General features: G+C 38.0%; 1 protein-coding gene across 50 annotated transcripts in view; it reads right to left on the reverse strand.

The window, feature by feature from the left end:
* adgrl2a (adhesion G protein-coupled receptor L2a) overlaps positions 1-14,634 on the reverse strand; it is a 148,718-nt gene extending 134,084 nt beyond the window's left edge. For 37 of the 50 annotated variants that reach the window (XM_038272175.1, XM_038272217.1, XM_038272176.1 and 34 more), the window contains exon 1: positions 13,955-14,634. The gene's annotated coding sequence lies outside the window, so the exon portion shown is untranslated. The remainder of the gene's footprint in view (positions 1-13,954) is intronic. The other 13 variants (XM_038272210.1, XM_038272215.1, XM_038272209.1 and 10 more) reach the window with 1 other exon arrangement.
* Positions 14,635-15,299: the final 665 nt, after the last annotated feature.

Consider the following 15,299-nt stretch of genomic DNA (forward strand, 5'->3'; position numbering starts at 1 on the left):
TGGCCGCTTTTCTGAAATACATAGAAAAAAACTCTAAAATTCATTTGCCCCTATTTAAACGAAATCGTTTTCCTTCAAGTATTTATTTTTTAAACAACAGATTTAAAATCATACAATTAAGCAGCAGAAGCACAGGAACAAATAAAATCTAACTTTCTTTAAATTTTCTGGATCCTTTATTAGATCTCTTCCAAGCAGTCCTGATGTCACTACTCCCCTGCCCTCTCCCCACCTTCAGCTGTGAAAGAGAGAGGACAGTTTTGGGGCTGAGCCTTCTCTGAGGCACTCATTTGCATAACATCAGCCTCCCAAGTGGGATTGTGATGCAAACAAGCACAAATTGGTTTATTCCATCTCCCAGTTTGAATAGGTGTACTCGGTTGTCAATCCTGTATATACAAAAAATCCACCTTATTTGGGGCGTATGAAAGGGAAAAACGTCTTCTTCAAATGGGGAAAAATAAAGTTTTGTCAACAATGTCTATTATTCATTCTTTAATGCCTTAAATGAAACTTTTGCTAGTGCTTATGTTGGGGAATAGAGCAGTCTTTGGCAAAAATCATCCCAAAAGACCCAGATAAAAAAGCAATAAAAGGAAAAAAAAAATCCCTTAAAAATCCCTTAAATTTTTTGGGCTTGATGTGATTTACAGAAAAAAAAAAAGCAAATGCATCTGAGGTTTATGTTATCGTCCTCTGCCACCCACGGCAGGACACTAGATACAGCAATCGCTGCCTCCTCACCTTGTGTATGTTGAATATGCATTTGCTCTTTTGTGATAAGGTGGCAAGAAGAAACAAACCAAGGAGTTTTTCTTCATGTGTACTTTCTCATAAAAATGTCGACCAAAGTCCGGAAATCTGGAAATACAAGGAGAGTGAGCGGGCTGGTACAAGAGACTTTTGAGCGGCCCTGGCGATAAAACATTCCCAGGGAAATGATCTCCCTGTCAAAAGTCCCACCCTGTTTTGAATACCAAAGGGGTTCATGCTCCCAAACAAATTCTAAGAGGCTGACCAATTTTGTGCCCAGCAAACGATAGCGGGCTGCCGCTCAGGTCGCACCTTTGAACTGCCTTGATGGGGGCTAGTAGGAAGCACAGATTCTAATCTTGGTTTCTGTGTGCAGGTAATTCACTGAAGTATAATTGGCTCAGTTTAAGTTGCACATAATAACAGGGAGGTAAGGCCTACTATGAATATGAAGTGAGTGTAATAAAAGAAAAAGTCAGAGGAAAAAAAAAGTTAGTGCTTGCAAAAGGGCCTGTACTAGGGAGGATTCCTAATAAGCCCGGAGGCTTTTCTCTAAATGCTTAACAAAAATCAACTTTATTTTAAATAGTTGATTATAGGCAAAATAATAGGGATTTTTTATTGCCAAGTAGCATTTTTATGCCTAGGAGGAATTGGTTTTGTTGGTGAGGTGCAGAGATGGCAAAAGTACTCACTTTCCGTACTTGAGTAAAAGTACAGATACTTGTGTTAAAAAATACTCTGGTAAAAGTGGAAGTACTGATTAAACTTCTTTACTCAAGTAAAAGTAACAAAGTACAGGCTTGTAAATTTACTTAAAGTATTAAAGTAAAAGTAGAAACCACTTTTTTCATGCCGTTGCCTACATTTTAAATGGATGTCTGCCAATAGGATTAGATCTCGGTTGTGTTCATTTTCAATCATCTCGTCGTCCATGCTACTATGCTAACGCCACCCGCCACCAAGCTGCAATGATTTGCCGCGAATGAATACCGCCGAATCTGTCGATTCATCTTGTAGTGGTGCGTCAAATGCAATGTAGATTCCCATCCAATTAGATTGAATTTGGTATTGATGACGTGAAAAATAATAACGGTAACTCCATTGAAATGATTGAAAACTAAAGTAACGAGCCAATTTTTTAAAATGTAAGGAGGAGAAAGTACAGATATTTGTGTAAAAATGTAAGGAGTAGAAGTAAAAAGTCGCCATAAAAATAAGTAGTAAAGTAAAGTAAAAATATCAGAAAAATCTACTTGAGTACAGTAACGAAGTATTTGTACTTCGTTATTTCCCATCTCTGGTGAGGTGTAACACATAGACAAGTAAACATAAATCCCTACATATATATGGGAACACAAAATATGAAAAAAAAAACACAAAAAAAAAAACAAATTAAAGTTCCTTGTAAAACATTATCAAGGTTTTTAGTTCAAATTTAAAGACCGTTTAATGAGAAACTACAGGTGGCGCTGAATGTATCAGAACAAACAAAAACACCTAGACCCCCACCCCCACTGTTAACTCTGCTGAAAGCTAGTGTAATACCCCCATCCCACTGGTCGAAAAACCAGTTTAAAGACGGGAACAATCAGCTTTTACTGGGAATATCTTACCCGGATAGACACCTAAACACCTTGCCCAGACTCGGCATGCAACCCGTCTTGTAATCGCCTCGGCTCTGATCGGCATGCTGCAAGAACCCAAGAGCCGGGTTGACCCCTTACAATACGTGACACAGTTGATCGTAATGACCGAAGTCAACCCACCAGGCCAGCCATATCTGATCTAACAAGCTGAAACAACTCTCTTTGCATTCATTAAACATGGCGGGAAGATGGTGGAAGAGATTCGGAAAGATAATTGAGCGAAACAATTAAGCGCACTTACTACTCCCTGGCTTCCTGACATGTTGCTCTGCATTGTTTACTTTCCCGATTTCTGTTGCACTGGTGACATCATCAACGCTAACACAGCATGATGGTGTTACCAGACATGCAGCCGCAGGGTAACAGAAGCTACGCAGCTTTTTTTTGTCATTTGGAAGGGAGCCATATGCTGATTGTTAGCGAGTTGAAAAACAAGCATTAACCCGGTATTTTCAGTGGGAAAGAGGCTTAACGTTTCTCCATTCTGAAGTTCCAGTCATTATAACAAGAAACATAAATCACACTTGCAAAGCCAAAGAATTGTAAGCACCCCCCTATCGAGATAGCAATGTGTTTAACCTACAGTTAACATGGTTGGATAGATATGTCTATATACCGCAGTTGACAGTACCTCTAAGTTATGGTGTTATTGCAGCAGTAAGAATCCCTGTTGAATTTGTTTTATATTAAAGCAACTGACTAATGTTACATATTCTTGCCATTTTTTTGAAATTTGTATCATTTACAATTGGGATGTTCCAATCCAATGTGGATATTGAAAAGTGGACAAAATATTAGCCAAAAAACAAATATGAGAAGATATTGGTATTCATCTAAAATCTCCATTATTGGCATGCTAATACAAATGCTCTATAATAATAATATTAAACTTTATTGATTTTACATTGGAGAAATTTACCTCTCGTTTAACCCATCCCCTTGGGGAGCAATGGGCTGCCATAGCCTTAACCACTATGCTGCCACTCCCCCTCTGCTTTGGTTTAAATCTATGTAACCCACTGGTTAATACTAAATGGGTTTAGATGTTCCTCATACCTATAATTAACTAATGTTCTGAGTTTGAGTACTATAACATAAGAAAACTTTTGCTAACATCACATATTACAAAATGAGACATAAAAGTATACTTGATTAAGTCCTATTTCCGTATCAGGTCAATATCGGTAAATACTCAAAGTTGCATTATTTAAATCATATTGGAAATGAAAATGTTCGATAGAGACATTCCTAATTTACAGCATCTTTGATGAGTTCCAGAAAAAGCATCCAAGTGATTGTTTTCTGGCTGATAGAATAATGTTGCCTTCCCCCGACCCCTGCCTGATGTCTTAAAGAAAGTTTTTACACTTTTTCCTAGATAACAAGAAAGAAATATTTGGCAGTCAGAAAATATGTTATGAGAAATCATAAAGTTTGTTTAAAAACTCCAGTCGGCAAGCCACAGATTTCCTTTCTGCTGGTAAGCTGACTGATGAGTGGCTACTTGAGCTGATGGCATGAACAATTTGCAAGCAAATATGAAAAAACAAAATAAGATATAAAAGCAACTAATTGTATGTGTTTATTTCTAACAGAATTATTGAATTTGTTAGATAAATTTTTTCTGTAGCAAATAAATTGTCGTTTTCCCATAAAAGCATAAACCTCTTCAAGTAAATTTTTGGTTGTAACATTTTTCTGCAATGTACGATGACACAAAAAAACTGAAGGTATTTATACACTAAGAAATACTGTTTATTAGTTTTATCAACATTGTAAACAATAAAAGATATTGTCTTAACATATAGATGTTTATATACAGGATTTTCCACCATCTCATATAAGAAATAAAATTTGAAATTATATATATTCTCTAAACGTTTTTTTTTTTTTTTTTTTTGGTGAAAAATATATTAAAAAGGAAACTGTGTAAACTTGACATTACTGACCAGGTGAAACCTAGCATTCCTTGCGGTCAATTCGATCTACGTACAAAAATTACATTTATAAAAGACTTAATCCTTAAAAAAAGAGGGAGAAAAATATGAAATAATTTACACAGTCTGGGATTTGGATTGTGGATTATTACACAATAAAAAAAGACAAAGCAACACCAGTTAAGAGCACCAATATGATTTCAAAAGACAATAATATAATCTCCAGTTTATAAACATGAATCACTTTAAATATGAGATATATCTATATATTTACAGTAACAATTAGCACACTTGTTAAGAGTTACATGCACAACTGCAGGCGTCATGTTACAATTCTTTCCGTTTTCGTATTAAATGACATAAAAAAAAATTCCTCTTCTTTTTTTTGCAGTTTCTATACTTTTAAGTGGACCATTTTATAGGAGTCATGATCTGCAGTGCTAACCTTATCTGTTATGTGCTATGCTAGTTTCATTATGCAGAGAAGCTTACAGGCCCTTTGAAAGGAAAAAATTAAATCAATCGCCTCGTTAGTTCTTGCTACAAAGATTAAATTAAGTCTGTAGCCCATTCTACTTTCCCTCATTGTTGGTTTACACGGCAGTCTTTGGTAGCAATCTGTCAGCAACGCTCCTTTCAGACCAAATGATAATCTCACGAGATCCTTTAAAACTGCGCTAGATATTTAACAAACACATTTAGAGATGTGTTCTGAGTTACTTCAGAGGAAACTTTTCCATCCTTCATTTCCTGCCTCTCTACGCCCGTCCGCAGCTCGCCGCCTACCCCAAATCCCGCCTGATGGTAATGGCGGCAAGTGCCGCATCCTGTCAGCTCACTCTAAACTCACAAGTAAACAGGTCAGACTGATGAATGGCAGAAACTGCGATGACTCCACCTTTTTGTAAGAACAAAGAAAACTGAATCACAACAGAACGCATTTCTAAATCACCACCCCTCTCCCCCCAAACTCCCTCCATTTGAGTGCTTTTCTTTTTTTCCCCACATTTCCATCAACTGCTACACAACAGCACTCCTCACATTGGTTGTGCTGTCGATGCTGAAGCTAAATGCGTGATGCAGGGCACACAAGCACTGCTGTAGTTTGTCCAGCTTGAACATTGTTTTTTGTCTGATTATCAATGAGGCATCCTTTGATAAACCGGCAGTTCACACACTGACCCCCATACACACACACACACACACACACACACACACACACTCCTGCTTTTTTGAAACAACAGATGTTTATTTTAAAAGCAAATCACATTTATTTTTCATGCCAAAAATTTATAAGTTCTTTTTTTAGTTTTCTATTTATGTATTGTCCCGATTTAAGTACTTTTTGCCACGAGTCGCAACAAAATAAAAGCAAACATTTATTACGATTTATCTATTTAATGACCAGAAATATAAATATGCCTTTGACCCCAAGTCTCTTAAATGATGTCACTGAAATTTAATTCTCAACTAGCTGCTTCCCCACATCTTATAAAGCAACAATATGTCAAAAGCGAAGCAGAAGCTACGGTTCCCACACTCATCTCAATTACTAACATCAGAGACTCACAAGCTGAATTAAACAAACAGGTTGATCTAATAGATAAAGCAGGGAGAGTATGTGTGATTTATAGCAGAATTCACCCCAGCAGAGCTGCCTCACACCTCATTTAGAAACAGGCATGATGAATTATTAGGGCAGTCTGTGAATGTATTTTTCTTGTACTGTTGTCAAAGGGATCAGATCATGAGGGAGATGTGCGGAGGTGTTGATATTAAGCATTCTGAATTTTAAGATGTATGAATAATTTCAAATTTACATGCAAACACACACATACACATGCACAATAAAGGAGCCACTGAACTATAGTTTTTTACGACAGTCATTACCTCTTCCTTACAGCAGTGGAGTGTTTGTCAACAAAAAAAAAAACACTATGAACGCCTGGCACAGCTGTACAAGCAAATCTGCAAAAAGAAGTCACCGGCCACTGTCGCTCAATCTTTATTAATCCCACTATATCTGCATGCATGTCAGCCTCAGTCCTCATGTCCCTGAATTTCTTTTTTTCACACTCCTAAGTTTAATTTGGCAGGAAAGTGGACATGTTGCATCACTTCTCCTGGCTGAAAATCCTTTCGACATATTTCTCCTCCAATATTTTTTTTTTTTGAGACAGCATGGCCACAGTGTTATCACACACAATCAGTTCAGCAGTCACTTTCTGCAGCATACTTCCTACTTATTTACTTTTTATTTGATAGTTTTACAAAAAACTCAATGTAAGTCACTTGTGTATTTTATATTAGACAGCATGTCTACTTTAAATCTCATGTAAAATCCATATTACTTATTATTTAAAAGAATACAAGAGTGAAGAAGCTGTACTAGCAAAAAAAGAACTGGTTACAGTCTCAATTGGTGGACAAAATATTATTCTGTTTTACCAGCCACCAATCCTAAACTCTGCTATGTTTTACAGACAGAATCTTATATCCAGGCTCCCACAGAACCAAAAATACAAAAATTCTGCCCTAAGGGCAAAATTTTTGTATTTTTCCATTCCTTCTCAGGTCTGACACTGTCGTCTGTCTTCAAACACTCTGCCTAGATATTTTCTCCAGTTGACCCAAGCACAGACCATAGCCTCTGGTTTGTCAAGGAAGGCCAAGTGATGTGGCGCTGTGGGCAGCAGAGAGGGAGGCTCTGTACTGAGACAGCAGCAGGTGCAGCTGTGACAGTTGCCGTGTTGTTGCTAGCCCCACACTGTAGTCAAGATGAGGTTCACAGATGTAGCCACTCAGTGCTGTGGTTTATTGGCTGCCTGAGACAATGCATCTCTGTCAGGAGCAGCTCCTCCTAAGGCCATTTTGCTCTAAGAGTGTTCCGCATTAAACAAGGTACAGAAAAAGCTTATTCTTACATCCAAGGTCAATTGTGCTTCACGACGGCACAATCAAAGCTGGATGTATCTTGCCAAAATACACAGTTTTCTACCTGAAGAAAAAATGGATAAAACCAGACTGCAATGTGGAGTTCTGCGCATAAAATGTTTTGTTTTATTATTTTTTTAAAACTACAATGAAAAATGTATAAGCAAGCAAATATGTAAAATAGCCTTAATCAGAATTACACCATCATTGCATATTTTGTACTAACTATAAAAGTAGCATTGTGACTGCATAAAAAGCATAATACTAATTAATCTTTGAATCTGCTCTGAAAGCCAATTTTAAAACTCCAAAAAGTATTATTCAACGCTTCACTTTACCTCGTGATACCTACAAGTCATGAATTTAACTCGGAGGCTGCAGTTTTCCCTTAGATTATCCTCTTCTCTTTAACTTTTCTTCTTTTTCTATGTGAGAAAGCATACTAGATCCTTTTGATTCAGCTCGTCAAGTTATCCCAAAAACTTCAACCGGACTCTGTGTTTTCTTGACTCCCAGAGTACATTGGAGATCGGAGATAATAATGACAATTGTTTTCCAGTAAAGCACCCAGTCCCTGCTTGTTCAATTACTGGAAGAAGCCTCAATGAGGGCGGTGAACTCATTTGCAGAGACATTATCTACGCAGAGAGAGGCTGAGACAGAGAGAGAGCATGGAGTGTGTGTGTGTGTTCGTGTTAGAGCAGAGGGTCCAAACTTTAGTTTGGAAAGGAAATGGAAATATTTTTGCAGACCACACATGGAGGGTGCTGCCGAAGATGAAAGCTGCGGGATTCATAATTCACAGCAGGAAATTAATAGACTAATGCAGCTCGGTGTGTTTCAACGCCAAAACCCACATAAAAGGATAAATCTGTTTTCATTACAGGTGAATGACTGATATCTTGCAGATTATTAAAACATACACAGAATTTATGAGCGACATCAGGTTATGCTGTCTCACAAATGGCCATTCGCCCTACGAGCAGAACGAGTCAGAAGCCCTCATCTGTCAGCGTGTGGAATCATTAAAGATAATTTGATTGTTTTGTTTTTTTTCCAACCCTGGCTGTGTTTGATGTCTCTGGCATGGTGGCAATAGGGAAGACAATTATTTTGTTGATTAGCTGTTTTTTTTTTTTTTTGCCTGTGATATTCCTCTGAAACTCCCAGACCAGACGCGCAACTCCATCTGACTTGGCAGCCAAGCGACAGAAACAAAGCCACCACACTTCCTGACTAAATACTGTACAATAAAATATCATTTATCAAAGCCTCAGACCTTGAAAGCTACCAAACCAAGAGTTGGAGCCATGTTGATGCATAGAGAAACCTCAAAAAATAAACTTAAATCTATGAGCATATCAGCTAGCCATTGCAATACATTTGGAAGAGCGTTAAAACTTTCCTACACTTTCATGCTTTATCCTTTTCTGCATTTGATAGCAAATCATTTACACTTTTTTCCCTTTAAACCCTAAACTTTGTTTGTTTTAATTAATTAACCCTAATTCTTAACTTTAATCCTCTGGGAAAACATGCTTTTATCTTTTTCTGCTAAAAAGCAGGTCTTATCTATTAGGTTTCAACAACATCCAAGGATAAACATATTAGAGATAAAGCCCTGACATTTAAACACAGGTAAAATAAAAATGTAATGTTCAACACTGTTTACCAGGTTTTAGAAGGCTGCCAAATTAAATACATTTAGAAAAATCCATACCAGAACATAAAATTAACACCAAAATAATAGTAATAAATAAATATAAAGATTAAACTTCTCTTACTTCCAATCGCTCACATTTGTCAAGGACAAGATCAGTGTCTATTGGGAGACATATATTACTCCTACATGTCTACCCGCGCCATCCCAAAATAACAGATCTGTTGTGTCGGAAATAAGGGGGGCTTTTAAGTGTGGATGCGCCTCGCTCTGCTATAATCCAGCCGAGACATCACTCCTTCCCCTGGCAGACGTCCGCAGATCCCCCCCGTCTCTCAGCCAGGCCTCTCTCTCCGGTGCAAAAGCAGAGCTGCAATAACTGCTGTTTGCTCAGAGCCTTGCCTACCAGGTTCTCCTCTGTCACACAGAAATTGAATATTTTCCCAAATAGTCTTGCAGCTGTGCACAGATAAGGACAAGTCCTGTTCACATTGCACAAAGAATGAGACTATGATGGCGTCTGTGTGCACGCTGGTGTGTGAGCATGTGTGATTTAGGGAAAGGCAATTATTGTATCGGTTATCGCCTTCATAAAAAAATGAATAAATAATACATATTGTGTTAAGAATTAGAATTTACCATATTAATAAAACATAGCTGAATATTTGAAACCCCCAAAACCGGCTGGGATAGAGTTGCTGCTTTTATAATTCAAACTCTTTTCAATCAATATCAATATACTTGGAAATCTGATTGAACACAATTGCTGTGAGCTTCTAAGCTCTGAATCTAAATGTAATATTAAATTTGCTTTATTTGGTATAGGTCAGGGGTCTGCAACCTTTCATATCCTAAGAGCCGTTTTGCCCAGAGTACGACCAAATAAAAGTTGTTTAGAGCCGCAAAATACATATTATTTTTAAAAATCTTGTATAGGAAATTAGTTGTTGCCATCTCAAACAATCAATTCATATATTCTTAATGTTAAAACCTATAATTTTCAAGCTAATTAATAGAAAAATGTCTCTTAAAACAGGTTTCTGGTTCTTTTAATCTCATTCTTTTCCATCTTATAAAAAATGCTAAAGCTATTGATACAGGTATATATTATAGTAAATTATTTAGCTCCTTATATACATTTTAGCCACTATTAAGAGCCGCTAGAGAGGGTCCAAGGAGCCATATGTGGCTCCGGAGCCGTAGGTTGCAGACCCCTGGTATAGGTAAATAGGTATGTTTATTATTAAATGAGTATTTATAGATCTGAATAGATATTGTAATAGATGTAAAGGTAATAAAAATGTTGTGATGATTTTTAAAAATAACAAATATCAGTTGTTCAAAAAATATATTGTACACTATATTGTGGTAAAACTGGAGGTCGGTGCTCCCCATCTATGGTGTGTGTGTTTGTCATTTAATCTTATTAATAAATTATATTTCAAAAAAGATCTGATAATCATTTTTTTTACCACATTTTAATCACATTTTAACCTTTAAAATATGGAATCAAATATCTACAGAAAATATTTTCAAATATCTTAAACCTTTTAAAAATTACATTTCACAGCTTTAGACTTAACAAAAACATAAAGCACCTAAATAATTCCACTGAGTATTAACACACAGTGCTAATATCACTCTGCACAGCTGTTGAAGATATAAAATCAGGCCATAATAAAAAGAGCGTATGAGTTTAAACAGTCAATTCCCCTTCAACCATGTGCTTTTCAGTAAAGCAAGAAAAAGCTCAAAGGCTGCCACTTAACCAGCATGAATGCGACATGCGAGCCATCGACTAAGAGTCGTGTTGTTTCTTGTCAACGAAGTTTGAATTGAGCCTCACCTTCGGCCCCTCGGTCCCTAAAGACTAATGTTCTGCTGGGAAATTATTAAGGCAGGCAGAAAGTTTCACCTGCCATTTCAGAGGGCACTGAGCTTCTGAGCACCCCACCAGCACACACACACACACTGAACCCTTTGCTGCACCAAAAGCCTTTGGCAAGTGGAAACAAATGTTTCACAAAATGGCAGGGAGGAGAACGCAGTGGCACATGGTGTTTTTACTGATTGCTAATCGTAAAACAAAACCAGTCATGTAAAGGGCCAAAGTTGGCCCACCAAAGGCCAAAACGTTACATCAAATTTGCCATAGCGTTCCTCTTACAGCCTTGTTTATTCCCTTTAATAATGAGCACAGTATTGCTCCATGTAGGTGGGTTAGGAACAGAAATTATTGCATCTTAAAACACAAACCCACAATTTACACGCCAAATAAGCAATGGGATGTAGATCTAAACTCTCCTAACTCCCAGAATTTTTTTTTTGCTTTTTTTTCTGCTGACATTTTCGCAGCATCCATCATTTCCTTGATACTCCATGGAGCGACTAACACATCATTTGGGCAGATTGCAACTCCAAACTGGTTGCTTTCACACTGTCTGCTAACAAAGGCTTATGACGCTCATGAAGGACAAAAAGGATGAGCTTGAACTCAGTGTTATTGAATGCGGACAAAGGCAACACAGCACTACAGTGTAAAATTGCTACATTAAAAAAAAATCTATTTCTCCACATTGCAACCTTTCACTATTTTTCAATTGCTGCTCGGACAAGGACAACAAGCCACTATGTGTGCATCTGAGAGCCTGATCGAAAATAATAGAGTGCAACTTATTATTTTTTTGCTAATATTTAATTTACCAAACAACAAATTGCCATGATGAAAACTAGAGTGGAATTCAATGGCTTGTAGAAGATAGGAATGTAGCTTCCAACAAGTTTTAAGAAAGTCAAATATCCACAGATAGAAACCCGGCTGCTGGTATGAGGGTAAAAATGTCGAACACCTCTTTATTTCACAAAAGGTTAAAGGATTCACCCATTTGCTTTCACACACGTCACGGTGGCAAATTTAGGAACAACGTAGCCTAAAAAGTTAGGAAATACAGCAATATACATCACTGCCTTCCTCCAACCCATATAGATATGTTCCTGGGCTGTATCGATTTGCTAGCAGATGAACAGCAGCTTGCCGAGGCTATCTGGTGCTCTGGCACATCAAGAGCAGCTGCAGTTCCATGAAACCGGACTCACTCCCATCGCTGGATCAAGGCTCCTATGGGCTGAAAAAAAAGGTACTCTCTTGTGGTAAAGTATTCCTACTGGGGATCCCAGGGTTGCAGCAAAGATAACAGAGAAGACCCCCCCACACCTGAAACTCAACTCAACTGGGTGATGAAAAAGTAGTCAGGTGTATTTGGAGCAAAAACTGAAGCTTTGCAGGTGCTTCTACTTTATTTTTCATCTATGATTTATAAGTGGGTTTTTTGTTCAGTTAGCAAATTAGTATAAACTATTTATGAGGCTGCAACAACTTATAATGAGGCTTGTAAGCAACACATTATTTGAAATTGTGGGGGGAGGAAGCACTCTCCTGCCGAAGCATTTTAGGGTCAACCAAAACCACTTGCAGAAAATAAGTCTCCTTTCATTCTGAAAAGGCTCCGACTACTTTGATATGGTAATACCTTTCTGCTTTACTGCTGGAATTTCTGTTTGCTTCACCATGCAGAAATGGGTGAAACTTAAGTAAAAATGACAACAAAAGCTGGAACAACAAGTAAAGCTTTTGTAGCCCAATTAAAAAACAAGACAACACAAACAAGTCTTCCTATTCTGTCTCTAAACAATCACATAGTTATGTATTATTGGGGGTGCTCTCAAAACATCCACTTTATTCTTCTGTTTTTGCCTTCTGAGGACTTAAAATGTTAAAGCATTAAATCCCATTCACTTAGTTATTTATGTTTTAACAGATAAAAAGAAAGAAGAAAGTCCCACTTCACTTAACTGTGGCGTCTAACAAATGATCCCCAATAATATGTTGCTTTAAGGTATTTCAGACACGACATTCAGGGAGTTTACAACCAGACAGGATTTCTTTTCTCTCTCTGTTTCTCTTTTTTTCAGAGCAGATCTTCGGGCTAAAAAAGAGGGGGAGGGTGTTATGTGAATACCTGAGCTAAATTTACCCCAATTCACAGATCGATCACAACAGATTGCTGCTCTGCTCCAGGCTACCATGCGTCATCACCAGCGGCTGGCCGCTGTGCGCGCCTGTCCTCAGCCGGGGGAGAAAGCGCGCACCGCGCAGCATGTGAGCTCCCGGATCTCAAACCATGGTTGACAAGACATGTTCGGAATCGTTAGGCCTAAATAATACATGTGCAGTGAATGGATCTAAATTTACCATTTCTCTGGGTACCAAACTGTCTAAATCTTTTCTCCATATTCTGTCCGCCTCTCTTTTATTTCATGTTTTCGCCAAAATTCGCACCACGCTCTTTAATTTCAACGTCATTCTGCACGCTTGTCCTGACAGAAACATTCCATACTAGTGTTATTGTTGGCCCAAAACTAATTACAGCACAAATTAGTATGACTTGTAAAATATTTTTGCTTTACGCACCATCAGCCTGACCCCAAACATAATGGATTGGCCCGAGAACGCGCTCAAGAATCAAGCCAACATCGTGTCACAGCTTACACACTAATTCCCAGCATTCATTCAAAACAACAAGACCACCAGTGGATATGTATATGACCACCAAACTGCAGCTTAACTTTTTAGGCCATACATTCTTAATGCTGTAAGCTTTATTAGATGTGATTCGCCTAAAATGCGCTCCAACCTACTTTGAAACACTTTTTGATTCAAATCAATCCACATCTGGTTACGTTTTGATTAACTTGGTTTCAATTATCCACGATTCAAATGACTGATTTTCCTTCCTTTCTGGGGCCTATTTAGAAAATGTATTATTTTAATTTTATTAATTTTTTTACACGTTTAAAAGTTTGGGTTGGGTACTTTATATTTACAAATAAAAGTTACCCATGTCCAAACAACATAAAAATAATAGTAAGGTAGAAAGAGAGGACATGTTAGAAATTCAATTTAACCCCCCAAAAACAAAAGTAAAATATTTTATTTAAATGAGTAAGTAGTAGTGTCTTACCTTTTATGAAATGTAGTGGTAGTCGCCAAAATGACATGGTAAAAAAAAAAAAGTCAGTTTGGAAAGAAATTAAATGTGATTTGTTAAAAAAAATAATATGTCAGATTGTGTAAATAAAGTCTGGTGGAATCTCCTCTGCAGCGATGAGAGTTGGTCTGCAGGTCTGAGGCATGCCTCCCCCCCTTTAATCTGGGACAGAGCGGCTGGCTATCAGAGTCCCCTTCTCAGCCTGCACACATCCCCCCTGCGCCGGACGCGCACTTCCATGGCATGCAAGGTGTTGCTGTGCGCTCAGTCCTAACTCATCAACACCTCAAAGCACCGCTATGAGCGGCTCATCAAGTCGCGGCGCTCCGCTGTGCATTCACTCCCGATGCAGCAGCAACAAACAAGGTAGGCGTTGAAAAAAATAAAAAAAATAAAAACCAAAAAAAAAAAAAGACTAGTGACAGAGTAACAAACACAGAATGTGGGCTTTTTCAATGTCTGATGACGGGGTGCTGTAAAGAAAAGCCTCCTTATAGCCACCGATGCTGTTCTGTTGGCTCCCCTAAATCAGACTGTGGACACTGGGCAAGTTTCAGCGGCTCGCTTCTGGAAGAGATCCCGCTCACAGTGTTGAGACACTTGGTAGAAGCAGCGCGGAGCGGGCTTCCAGCAAACACTGCCAGTGCAGTGAAAGCAGCCGTCTGCGGGAGCCGTCTGAGCCGGAGGTATCCGTGAAAACCAGACATGGATTATTCATACAAGGTGACTCGGAGTCTAATGATTCTCCTGTCAAATGATACTGCCAGTGGCGGTTCTAGACCAGATTTACCAAAGTGGCCAACATAGAGCCAGTGTTTTTTTTTGTTGTTTTTTCATGGAGGCACCAAACAAAATAGTTTAACAAAACAGAGAAAAGGTTAATCATTTACAGAGGTGTCAAGTAAGTAGTACAAATACTTCGTTACTGTACTTAAGTACACTTTTTAAGTATCTATACTTTACTCCATTACTTATTTTCTTCCTACTTCTGACTTCTACTCATTACATTTTCACACAAGTGTCTGTACTTTCCATTACTTTTTTAAAACAAACATTACTCATTAATCTTGGCTTTGGTTTAATGTTTATAAATATTTATTTCAAGTCATGTGCCCCATCCAGTGCAGATCATTGGCGCCATCCACATCTAGTGAGATTTTGTGTTATCGGATGAGTCATATAACAGAAACACTCATTGGTTAGCTGAAGGAAATCATCAGAAGCAAGCAGGTGTTCTTCAAACTGCAAACATGAATTGTCTATGCCATGCTACAATGTCAGATTCAGAAAAAGATGTTGAAATGTCTGAAAGGTCAGA

This window comes from Cyprinodon tularosa, unplaced genomic scaffold (genome assembly GCF_016077235.1).
Source record: "Cyprinodon tularosa strain WSP-4 unplaced genomic scaffold, ASM1607723v1 ctg82, whole genome shotgun sequence".
NCBI classification, from domain to species: Eukaryota; Metazoa; Chordata; class Actinopteri; order Cyprinodontiformes; family Cyprinodontidae; genus Cyprinodon; species Cyprinodon tularosa.